This window comes from Scyliorhinus torazame, chromosome 25, assembly GCF_047496885.1.
Source record: "Scyliorhinus torazame isolate Kashiwa2021f chromosome 25, sScyTor2.1, whole genome shotgun sequence".
Taxonomy (NCBI): domain Eukaryota; kingdom Metazoa; phylum Chordata; class Chondrichthyes; order Carcharhiniformes; family Scyliorhinidae; genus Scyliorhinus; species Scyliorhinus torazame.
Genome location: NC_092731.1, coordinates 11,998,090 through 12,010,884, shown reverse-complemented (window position 1 = coordinate 12,010,884; position 12,795 = coordinate 11,998,090). Strand labels below are relative to the sequence as shown.

Genomic DNA, 12,795 nt, shown 5'->3' with positions numbered 1-12,795 from the left:
CTTTGTGGTTTTATTTTCATTGGCTCAGGTTCCTGATCAGCATTTGACCAATATTCACTCAACGCTGCTACTTCCCAATTGGTACAAAGAAATGCTTTCCGCTTAAAACATTGATTATTACATTTGCACAGATTTTAGCTCTCAACCAGTGGCTACTTTTTGGAGCAACGGAAATGATCAGATTTTCTAGTCCCCTGGCAGAGAAGTGTAAGTGTCTATTTTGACCATATTGCAAAAATATACAAAACAAAACAGCAGCAAGGTACTCAGTCAGTCAAAAGGACTGTACAAGGATTAATTACACTGTTATTCTGCACTTTTGAATCTGCTTCTATGTTGTACTATGTGCCATTTGCCAACATGCAGAGCTCGTAAAGCCAGCTGCAACCAAGAATAAACTGGTCACTACAATTTGTTAAAAATAGTTCTTTTCCATTTTCAGGCCGTAACAAATCTTTACAGGTTTACTTTCAGATTGAAGCCAAGAAGGATACATCAAAAATCAGTGTTGCGAACGTTCGCGGAGCAATAACAAGTGCAGTTTTTGCTTCAAGCTTTGCAGGGGCAATTGTCTGGGTGCAGTTTATTCCAGGGAACAGAAAGAAAAAAGGAGCAAACAGAAACTATAATCTGAATTGCCAAAGCAACATTTCAGATGGGTGCAGTCACAAAACCTTCGGCCTGCTGATAAGATGATCAAAATGACAACTTGTTACTAAAAATAATGACCCATTTTAGAATTGCATACTGCAGTGTGGTAAATACAGCGCTCCTGCAGCACCCAATTATTGCTGAGAGTCATGTTTTCTGCCCGGCTGGCTCTCACACATTAAAGTGCCTCCCTTTCCCTGCCATCCTATTAACATATGCTGCAGTGCACTTTACAAAACAGGCCTGAATTATGTGGAAAACCCATTTCATTATTTCCATACAGCAGTAAGAGTAATTTAACAGGACTGCAGTTTGATCAATATGTTTAATACTACACTAACTTGCTAGCCAAAGAACTATTCTAACAATTACAACAGAAATTCACTGATTATTAAGCCTCCAATCATGAAAAACATCAATCATAAAAAACATATGTAAATATTATTATATATATTGTATAGATAGAAGTGCTGAGCAAAGGGGGATAAAGATAAAGAGAGAGAGGGGGGGGGAGAGAGAGGGGGGGGGAGAGAGAGAGCGAGAGGGGGGGGAAGAGAGAGAGCGAGGGGGGGGGGAAGAGAGAGAGCGAGAGGGGGGGGGAAGAGAGAGAGCGAGAGGGGGGGGGGAAGAGAGAGAGCGAGAGGGGGGGGAGAAGAGAGAGAGCGAGAGGGGGGGGGAAGAGAGAGAGCGAGAGGGGGGGAGAGAGAGAGCGAGAGGGGGGAGAGAGAGAGCGAGAGGGGGGAGAGAGAGAGCGAGAGGGGGGAGAGAGAGAGCGAGAGGGGGGAGAGAGAGAGCGAGAGGGGGGAGAGAGAGAGCGAGAGGGGGGAGAGAGAGAGAGCGAGAGGGGGGAGAGAGAGAGCGCGAGAGGGGGGAGAGAGAGAGCGAGAGGGGGGGAGAGAGAGAGCGAGAGGGGGGAGAGAGAGAGAGCGAGAGGGGGGAGAGAGCGAGAGCGAGAGGGGGGGAGAGAGAGAGAGCGAGAGGGGGGAGAGAGAGAGAGCGAGAGGGGGGAGAGAGAGAGAGCGAGAGGGGGGAGAGAGAGAGAGCGAGAGGGGAGAGAGAGAGAGCGAGAGGGGGAGAGAGAGAGAGCGAGAAGGGGGAGAGAGAGAGCGAGAGGGGGGAGAGAGAGAGCGAGAGGGGGGAGAGAGAGAGCGAGAGGGGGGAGAGAGAGAGCGAGAGGGGGGAGAGAGAGAGCGAGAGGGGGGAGAGAGAGAGCGAGAGGGGGGAGAGAGAGAGCGAGAGGGGGGAGAGAGAGAGCGAGAGGGGGGAGAGAGAGAGCGAGAGGGGGGAGAGAGAGAGAGCGAGAGGGGGGAGAGAGAGAGAGCGAGAGGGGGGAGAGAGAGAGAGCGAGAGGGGGGAGAGAGAGAGAGCGAGAGGGGGGAGAGAGAGAGAGCGAGAGGGGGGAGAGAGAGAGAGCGAGAGGGGGGAGAGAGAGAGAGCGAGAGGGGGGAGAGAGAGAGAGCGAGAGGGGGGAGAGAGAGAGAGCGAGAGGGGGGAGAGAGAGAGCGAGAGGGGGGAGAGAGAGAGCGAGAGGGGGGGAGAGAGAGAGCGAGAGGGGGGAGAGAGAGAGCGAGAGGGGGGAGAGAGAGAGCGAGAGGGGGGAGAGAGAGAGCGAGAGGGGGGAGAGAGAGAGCGAGAGGGGGGGAGAGAGAGAGCGAGAGGGGGGAGAGAGAGAGCGAGAGGGGGGAGAGAGAGAGCGAGAGGGGGGAGAGAGAGAGCGAGAGGGGGGAGAGAGAGAGCGAGAGGGGGGAGAGAGAGAGCGAGAGGGGGGAGAGAGAGAGCGAGAGGGGGGAGAGAGAGAGCGAGAGGGGGGAGAGAGAGAGCGAGAGGGGGGAGAGAGAGAGCGAGAGGGGGGAGAGAGAGAGCGAGAGGGGGGAGAGAGAGAGCGAGAGGGGGGAGAGAGAGAGCGAGAGGGGGGAGAGAGAGAGCGAGAGGGGGGAGAGAGAGAGCGAGAGGGGGGAGAGAGAGAGCGAGAGGGGGAGAGAGAGAGCGAGAGGGGGGAGAGAGAGAGCGAGAGGGGGGAGAGAGAGAGCGAGAGGGGGGAGAGAGAGAGCGAGAGGGGGGAGAGAGAGAGCGAGAGGGGGGAGAGAGAGAGCGAGAGGGGGGAGAGAGAGAGCGAGAGGGGGGAGAGAGAGAGCGAGAGGGGGGAGAGAGAGAGCGAGAGGGGGGAGAGAGAGAGCGAGAGGGGGGAGAGAGAGAGCGAGAGGGGGGAGAGAGAGAGCGAGAGGGGGGAGAGAGAGAGCGAGAGGGGGGAGAGAGAGAGCGAGAGGGGGGAGAGAGAGAGCGAGAGGGGGGAGAGAGAGAGCGAGAGGGGGGAGAGAGAGAGCGAGAGGGGGGAGAGAGAGAGCGAGAGGGGGGAGAGAGAGAGCGAGAGGGGGGAGAGAGAGAGCGAGAGGGGGGAGAGAGAGAGCGAGAGGGGGGAGAGAGAGAGCGAGAGGGGGGAGAGAGAGAGCGAGAGGGGGGAGAGAGAGCGCGAGAGGGGGGAGAGAGAGAGCGCGAGAGGGGGGAGAGAGAGAGCGCGAGAGGGGGGAGAGAGAGAGCGCGAGAGGGGGGAGAGAGAGAGCGCGAGAGGGGGGAGAGAGAGAGCGCGAGAGGGGGGAGAGAGAGAGCGCGAGAGGGGGGAGAGAGAGAGCGCGAGAGGGGGGAGAGAGAGAGCGCGAGAGGGGGGAGAGAGAGAGCGAGAGGGGGGAGAGAGAGAGCGAGAGGGGGGAGAGAGAGAGCGAGAGGGGGGAGAGAGAGAGCGAGAGGGGGGAGAGAGAGAGCGAGAGGGGGGAGAGAGAGAGCGAGAGGGGGGAGAGAGAGAGCGAGAGGGGGGAGAGAGAGAGCGAGAGGGGGGAGAGAGAGAGCGAGAGGGGGGAGAGAGAGAGCGAGAGGGGGGAGAGAGAGAGCGAGAGGGGGGAGAGAGAGAGCGAGAGGGGGGAGAGAGAGAGCGAGAGGGGGGAGAGAGAGAGCGAGAGGGGGGAGAGAGAGAGCGAGAGGGGGGAGAGAGAGAGCGAGAGGGGGGAGAGAGAGAGCGAGAGGGGGGAGAGAGAGAGCGAGAGGGGGGAGAGAGAGAGCGAGAGGGGGGAGAGAGAGAGCGAGAGGGGGGAGAGAGAGAGCGAGAGGGGGGAGAGAGAGAGCGAGAGGGGGGAGAGAGAGAGCGAGAGGGGGGAGAGAGAGAGCGAGAGGGGGGAGAGAGAGAGCGAGAGGGGGGAGAGAGAGAGCGAGAGGGGGGAGAGAGAGAGCGAGAGGGGGGAGAGAGAGAGCGAGAGGGGGGAGAGAGAGAGCGAGAGGGGGGAGAGAGAGAGCGAGAGGGGGGAGAGAGAGAGCGAGAGGGGGGAGAGAGAGAGCGAGAGGGGGGAGAGAGAGAGCGAGAGGGGGGAGAGAGAGAGCGAGAGGGGGGAGAGAGAGAGCGAGAGGGGGGAGAGAGAGAGCGAGAGGGGGGAGAGAGAGAGCGAGAGGGGGGAGAGAGAGGGCGAGAGGGGGGAGAGAGAGAGCGAGAGGGGGGAGAGAGAGAGAGCGAGAGGGGGGAGAGAGAGAGAGCGAGAGGGGGGAGAGAGAGAGAGCGAGAGGGGGAGAGAGAGAGCGAGAGGGGGAGAGAGAGAGCGAGAGGGGGGAGAGAGAGAGCGAGAGGGGGGAGAGAGAGAGCGAGGGGGGAGAGAGAGAGCGAGGGGGGAGAGAGAGAGCGAGGGGGGAGAGAGAGAGCGAGGGGGGAGAGAGAGAGCGAGGGGGGAGAGAGAGAGCGAGGGGGGAGAGAGAGAGCGAGGGGGGAGAGAGAGAGCGAGGGGGGAGAGAGAGAGCGAGGGGGGAGAGAGAGAGCGAGGGGGGGAGAGAGAGAGCGAGAGGGGGGAGAGAGAGAGCGAGAGGGGGGAGAGAGAGAGCGAGAGGGGGGATAAAGAGTGAGAGAGAGGGGGGATAAAGAGTGAGAGAGAGGGATAAAGAGTGAGAGAGAGGGATAAAGAGTGAGAGAGAGGGATAAAGAGTGAGAGAGAGGGATAAAGAGTGAGAGAGAGGGATAAAGAGTGAGAGAGAGGGATAAAGAGTGAGAGAGAGGGATAAAGAGTGAGAGAGAGGGATAAAGAGTGAGAGAGAGGGATAAAGAGTGAGAGAGAGGGATAAAGAGTGAGAGAGAGGGATAAAGAGTGAGGAGAGGAAGACAGAGAGAGAGAGAGAGATTTAGAAGATAGTAAAAACAGACAAAAACACAGGTATTGTTTTCAACCCTCTTTTGGGCAAAATATTGGTTCTCTTGGTTCAAATAACTGTAAATCCCCCGAGGTATTTTGCATTTTCTTTTTTTTTTTTAATTTAGTATCCAATTAATTTTTTCCAATTAAGGGGCAATTTAGCGCGGCCAATCCATCTACCCTGCACATCTTTGGGTTGTGGGGGCGAAACCCACGCAGACACGGGGAGAATGTGCAAACTCCACACGGACAGTGACCCAGAGCCGGGATCGAACCCGGGACCTCGGCGGCGTGAGGCAGCAGTGCTAACCACCATGCTGCCCTAAAAAGTGTTTTCTTATAGAAACTGGAAGAACTATAGATTAATTTTAGGCACTCAATCTATTGTTATGTCAATTATTTACTGTCCTCTATCAATTGGGAATGAACCTTGAAAACACTTCAAATATCACAGTAAAAAGGTAAAGTTACCATAGTGCCAGGTGACCAGAGGCTGCTTTCCCCTCTGAGGGGGGAGAGCTGACTGGTGGTGATTTAACCGGAGGGTCACCACACCTCAGGCGAGGGGCAAAGTTGAGAAGGCGGGGCCTTCATGAATACCCTCAGCTGGTACGGGAATTGAACCCACACTGCTGGAATCGCTCTGCATCACAAACCGGCCATCCAGCCCACTGAGCTAAACCAGCCCCCAATCTCACAATAGAGACTCAGTTGTAACAGTCACCTTCAAATTAGTCAGAAGGCTTCTGCTGTCGTGCCACTCAAGGACCAGGCCATATTATTTAGGGGGCAGCATGTGGCGCAGTGGTTAGCACTGGAACTGCGGCGCTGAGGACCCGGGTTCGAATCCCGGCCCTGGGTCACTGTCCGTGTGGAGTTTGCACATTCCCCATGACTGAGTGGGTTTCACCCCCACAATCCAAAGATGCGCAGGGTAGGTGGATTGGCCACACTAAATTGCCCCTTAATTGGAAAAGAAAAATAATTGGCTACTCAAAATTTATTTTTTAAAAACAGGTTAGTGCCAATGCATTGGCAGAGGTGCCATCTTTCAAATGAGACTCAGAACCAAGGGCCTGATCCGCCTCTTCAGGGAGGCGCAGAGAACTCGCTGCACAATGTCGAGAAAGGGAATTTTCCAAACGCCCCGGTCAACATTTCCATCCTCCCAGAACACCAAAACAGCTCCACAGGCAACTTGTCTCGTGGCTCTTCAATGGACTCTGCTATTTGTGCATTTATTGTCGGTTAACAGTCACACATTTCAAAAATCACTCATTAGCTCTATATAAATGTTAGCTGCTCTATGCCTGGAAGGTAATTACAGAAGATATATTCACACCATTTTCAAATGGAGTGTTGGCAGGTACATTATTAAATGTTGCTGTTTCACTTAACCGTGATACTCATGTTTCTGCTGGATTCCCCAATATTTTTAAACAGTAAAAGAAAAACCACAGTAAACTTCGAAATGCCAGACTCAATCCTGTGGGAATTGGTTGTAATTTAAATGGCACGGTAGCACAGTGGTTGCTTCACAGCACCAGGAACCCAGGGTCGATTCCCAGCTTGGGTCACTGTCTGTGCGGAGTCTGCACGTTCTCCCCGTGACTGTGTGGGTTTCCTCTGGGTGCTCCGGTTTCCTCCCACAAGTCCTGAAAGTCAGGCTTGTTAGGTGAATTGGACATTCTGAATTCTCCCTCCGTGCACCTGAACAGGCCCTGGAGTGCGGCGACGAGGGGATTTTCGCAGTAACTTCATTGCTAATGTAAGCCTACTTATGACACTAATAAAGATTATTATAAATGCCCAGAGGAGAGGAGCTCAAAGTAAAGAAAGTTACAAAGACAGCAGAGAATTCAAAGCAAATCAAAATGTAAATGTATCTGGGTGACTCCAAGCTGGAGAACTGGGGAGACGCACAGTTCCATCACAGAGTCCTGGGAAAGAGTAAATGGAAGCACGAGACTGCAGGGAATTCAATTCTGTAGAGATGACAAAAAACAATTCCAGTTTGTAGATTTGGAATTCAGGAGGAACAGGGGAGAACAATTTTTTTTGTAAATTTAGAGTACCCAATTATTTTTTTAACCCCCAACTAAGGGGCAATTTTAGCTTGGCCAATCCACCTACCCTGCATATATTTTGGGTTGTGGGGGTGAGACACGGGGAGAATGTGCAAACTCCACACTTTGTGATCCGGGGCCAGGATCGAACCCAGGTCCTCGGCGCCGGGACACCGCAGTGCTAAACACTGCGCCACCGAGCTGTCCCCAAGGACATAACAATTTAAACGACAATAGTAAATACGGAAACCGAGAAAGACGTGGTACGGTTCCAAACACAGCTTTGGCAGGTTGCCGATTGGGCAAGTATCTTCAGCCTCTTGTCCACAAATAAGACAGCGGCTGTAAGCTTCTCCAGATAGAGAAGGACCATTCGAATATTGAACAGATTTCACATTGATAAAGAGCAACGGGGAATTAAATGGAAAAGTAGAGTCTGGCATAGATCAGACACAGAGCTTCCTGGATGCAGCTTCGTCAATAGAGGAGACATGGGAGGCCCGTCATGTTGCAAGGTGGACCACGGGTGCAATCTTCAATCCAATGAAGTGCCTGGACAAAATTGCCTGGACCCCAAATGCTGATGAATGGAGCATGGGACCCCTGAGCAAGTGACTATATTTGGGCTGGAAAAAGAGATACGGTTCAGCGATCTGAAGGAGGAACGGAATGGCAGAGAAGATGGCACCTGTGAAACACAAGTTATAGAGTTTTACAGCACAGGAAGAGGGCATTCGGTCCATTGTGGCACGCTTGTGTAACGGAAGAGAACGAGGCATCAACTGTAACAGAAATGTAATGATTTAAAATAAAACCAGTTAGAATGCAACTTTAGTGGGAACCAGGTTGATCTGTTGAGTGGTGTCAGGAGAAGATGGTGCCAGATGACTATTTAGAACACCAATTGTAAGCTCAGTCATAAGAGAATGCCCTCCTCTCCTACCCAATGATGATCCGTTTGATTCTCCAGGTTTTATTTCACTGGCCAAGTCTTTGAATATTTTATATGGATCGTGGTCTAAAAATAGTATTAATGCCTCGGGCGAGCCAAGGTGCCTCACCATCACATGAAAGCAACCACTTATTTTAAATATTTATATCTGCTGCTCCCATTTAGTAGCCGATTAATTTTCTAACACCTGAAACCTAACACAATGAGCCGAGCCCAATGCACAGTGCGCCTGCGGAATATCCCGTACACTTCAAGCTGCAGTTTCATTGTGGTTTAACAGGTTTCTATTTATCTCAATCCTCTAGTGTATAGCAGCATTCGAAAACATACTTCATGGGTGTTCACTACTGGTTAGCAACCAGAAATTGATACACACAAAAAAAAAAGAAAAGGATCATCAAATTGGTGGCTGGCAGTCGGGACCAACACAAATCAGAACCTCAGGTCTTGGCGGATTGAAATCCCCTTCTGGACTGGTCAGGTAACAAAATCTATAAATGTACTGGTCAAACCAGTGGACTGCATATCCTTAATGTAATTCATACAACAAGGTTTGCATTTATATAGCACCTTTTATATACCCCATGTACTAAAGTCCGTGACTGTTCAATTTAATCATCTTTATTGTCACAAGTAGGTTTACATTAACACTGAAATGAAGTTACTGTGGAAAGCCCCTCGTCGCCACATTCTGGCACCTGTTCGGGTACACTGAGGGAGAAATCAGAATGTCCAATTCACCCAAGAAGCACGCCTTTCGGGACTTGTGGGAGGAAACCGGAGCGCCCGGAGGAAACCCACGCAGACGCAGGGAGAACGTGCAGACTCCGCACAGACAGTGACCCAAGCTGGGAGACGAAACTGGGACCCTGGAGCTGAGAAGCCACAGTGCTAACCACTGTGTTACAATGCTGCCAATGCGCAGCTGGCTAGCCTCCCACATCCTACCCTCTGCAAACCCAAACTCGGCCCCCCAACGCCGTACCTCTCAGTCTCAAAGAACAAAGAACAAAGAAATGTACAGCACAGGAACAGGCCCTTCGGCCCTCCAAGCCCGCGCCGACCATACTGCCCGACTAAACTACAATCTTCTACACTTCCTGGGTCCGTATCCTTCTATTCCCATCCTATTCATATATTTGTCAAGATGCCCCTTAAATGTCCCTATCGTCCCTGCTTCCACTACCTCCTCCGGTAGCGAGTTCCAGGCACCCACTACCCTCTGCGTAAAAAACTTGCCTCGTACATCTACTCTAAACCTTGCCCCTCTCACCTTAAACCTATGCCCCCTAGTAATTGACCCCTCTACCCTCATTCATCTGTCACTCCTGCCCTTGCTGACCCACAATGACTCAATGTAAAATTTGTCTCCTTTTTCAAAGGCCTCCATGGCCTGACCCCTCCATATCTCTAATCTGCTCCAGCCTCACAGCTTTTGGTGATAACTAGTCTAATTGTGTCCCCTTGATCATCCCAGATTTTAATTGCTCTACCTTTAGTTGTCATGGGCTTCAATTGTCAAGGCGCTGATTTTTTGGCATCCAGATGAGGCCTTAGTTTAACATCTCATCTGAGAGACAGCATCTCTGACAGTGCTGTACACCCGCAGTACCGCACAGTGAGTGGCAATCTAGACTTTTGTGCACAGCTCTCTCAAGTAGCACTTGAACAGCACAGTGGTTGCTTCACAGCACCATGGTCCCAGGTTCAATTCCCCGCTGGGTCACTGTCTGTATGGAGTCTGCACGTCCTCCCAGTGTCTGCGTGGGTTTCCTCCGGGTGCTCCGGTTTCCTCCCACAATTCCCGAAAGACGTGCAGGTTAGGTGGATTCACCATGATAAATTGCCCTTAGTGACCGAGAAGGTTAGGAGGGTTTCTTGGGTAATGGAGATAGGGTGGAACTGAGGGCTTAAGTGGATCAGTGCAGACTCGATGGGCTGAACGGCCTTCTTCTGCACTGTATGTTCTATGTACCCAAACAAGTGCCGGAGTGTGGCGACTAGGGGCTTTTCACAGTAACTTCATTGCAGTGTTAATGTGACACAAATAAAGATTATTATTAACCCATAAATCTGCTGTCTTGGAGGAAAGGGCTATTCATTACTGGCATTCTTGCTATGTGCGTAGAGCCAATCGCTTTTGAAATGCAAGCAGTTATTAAAATAAAAGCAAAATACTGCAGATGCTGGAGATCTGAAATACTCTGCAGGTCTGACAGCATCTGTAGAGAGTGAAACAGAGGTAACATGACTGACGACGGTCATATTGACCTCGTTAACTCAGTTTCTCTCCCCAGATGCTGCTACGTCTGAGATTTTCCAGCACTTTGTTTATTTTCAATCAGTTATGTCGACTACACTCCATCTTTCCCCGCAGCATTTTATTGACTCTTCGCCAAGTGATTCATATTGTCTAAATATTGATGATGGTGTCTACTATTACTCCTACATCCTTTCTATGACTTAATGTGCTACTTGTAGCAAATAATCTACACGCCGAGGGAACTGTGTACTGTCGGAGATGATATCTTTCAGGACTCGCAGGGAGAGGTAATAAAAATGTCACAGCACTCTTTCGAGAATGTTAGGGCAGAATGCAGTTGCTGCGTGCAAATGATACATTTACCACATCATAACATTGGCTTCAGGGTGGCACAGTGGCGCAGTGGTTAGCACTGCTGCCTCAAGGCGCCGAGGTCCGTGTTTCGATCCCGGCCCGTGTGGAGTTTGCACATTCACCCCATGTTTGTGTGGGTTTCGCCCCACAACCCAAAGATGTGCAGGGTAGGTAGATTGGTCACGCTAAATTGCCCCTTAATTGGAAAAAATGAATTGGGTGCTCTTAAATTTATCTTTTTTTCAAATCATAACACTGGCTATACTTCTAAACAACAACATGCTGTTACACCACACCTTTAACATGGTTTACAAACTTCACTGACGTGAAGCATTCGAGTGGACCCGACTATATACAGCTTTTAAAAAAGCAATGAATGGACTCATGTAATGGGTGGCATGGTAGCACAGTGGCTAGCACTGCTGCTTCACAGCGCCAGGGTCCCGGGTTCAATACCTGGCTTGGGTCACTGTCTGTGCGGAGTCTGCACGTTCCCCCCGTGTCTGCGTGGGTTTTCTCCGGGTGCTCCGGTTTCCTCCCACAAGTCCCAAAAGACGTGCAGTTAGGTCATTTGGACATTGAATTCTCCCTCCGTGTACCCGAACAGGTGCCGGAGTATGGCGACTAGGGGATTTTCACAGTAACTTTATTGCAATAATAAAGATTATTATTAATGCTCCATGACCAAATCATGCACCGGCGTTTACCCACAAAACACAATTTGTACCGAGCAGCAAAAGGGCAGCCTGTCAAGAGTCAACGTTTTCAAGATAGGAAGAGCAAAAAGAAAAAAATGCTCTTAACATTTCAGACAGCAGCAGAACTACAACAATGTATCTCTCCCGAATCGACACTTAGCATTTATAGAAAGACTCTTTGTACTGATCGCCAACAAGTAAATTCCTTCCCCTCTCACAAGTCATGAATAATATCAGGCTTAATCAAATGGGAGATGATCCAGTGACAAGACAGTTATAGTTTCATTCCCCACACACTAATACAAAAGGACAGGAAGATATTTGGAGTCAATCGCAAAACATTGGTCATCTCCAAAACGTTAATCTCTCATTAGGAGTTAATAGCCATTTATTTTTGACATCTCCGATATGTTGGCAAGATATTTCCATTTCTAACCCCCACCCCAAGCCTGCCACAAACCCTTGCCCAAAATGCTCCTCTTACCTCGTCATTCTCGGTGCATGGACAGGACAGAGATGGAAAATGTGAGGTTGTGCAGGACAGCCAGGTCTGCAGGGCTTCTGTTCAGTTTGCCAGCCGCCCACTTCCCGGCACAGAATACTGACGAGTGACAATCGCAAACCATCGTTGTCATTCAACTCCCACGGCAACACCTACAGTACATAATCCAAGACAAATGCTGCATCCTGACATTCCTGTGCTCCGCTTACTACTCCCACCCCCTTCCAGATCCTCCATTTCAGTGGGATTGGAGAGAGATTAATTACCCCCCTCCCCACTCCGACAGTATGATGTGATCTTTACACAAACTATCCTTAGTTTAATAGCATAAGTGACTTTTTTTTAAAAAAACATTGGAGGTGGAGAATGTTAACCAAAATGACACATTTTGTAATGAGATGTTACACAAAATATCATATTACCAGGTTCACAGAACCATAGAATTTACAGTGCAGGCCATTCAGCCCATGGAGTCTGCACTGGCCCGAGGATAGAGCACCCAACTTAAGCCCACGCCTCCATCCTTTTTAACAGTACCAGGTTAATCAGCAGCTGGCTCACAAACATTCCCTGAAGAAAATTTTGTCAGGGCTTCAGCACAATAAAATCTCAATTGATGAATTCAGTCATTTTTAATAAAAACACAAAGAGCATGAAAATAGAACTTTAAAATCCTCGGATTTGCACAAGTGCAGCACCTATCATTGGAAAGTAGGATTTGGCGAGATAGTTCTTTCTCAGAGGGCAGCTACAGACATGGTGGACAGCAGCCTTCTCTGCTATTGATTCCTTGTATTTTCCAAGCTTCTCTGGGCTATAAACATACAAATTCGGAGGACGAGGCCATTTGGCCTCTTAAGCCTGCTCGGTCATTTGATAAGATCATGGCTGATGTGATTGTGGCCTCTACTTTCTGGTCTACCCTCTACAACCATCGACCCCCCACACACAGGATCTTGTATGCTTTAGTAAAATCACCTCTCAAAGTCCAATGGATACAGGTCCAACCTGTTCTCAAGATAATCCCTCCATCAGTCTTGTAAACCTTCTGTGCCCTGCTTTTAATGCCATTATATCCCTCTTAACTAAGGAAATCAAACTATACCCTGTCCTCTTGAGGTGGTCGCACCAACATCTTGGACAAAT

General features: G+C 50.5%; 1 protein-coding gene across 8 annotated transcripts in view; it reads right to left on the bottom strand.

Moving 5' to 3' along the window:
• sipa1l3 (signal-induced proliferation-associated 1 like 3) overlaps window positions 1–12,795 on the bottom strand; it is a 278,960-nt gene that overhangs the window by 249,237 nt on the left and 16,928 nt on the right. The window contains exon 1 of one of the 8 annotated variants that reach the window (XM_072490008.1): window positions 11,632–11,650. The exons of the other annotated variants lie outside the window; for them this stretch is intronic. The gene's annotated coding sequence lies outside the window, so the exon portion shown is untranslated. Of the gene's footprint in view, window positions 1–11,631; window positions 11,651–12,795 lie in introns of those variants that run through there. 8 annotated transcript variants of the gene reach the window in all.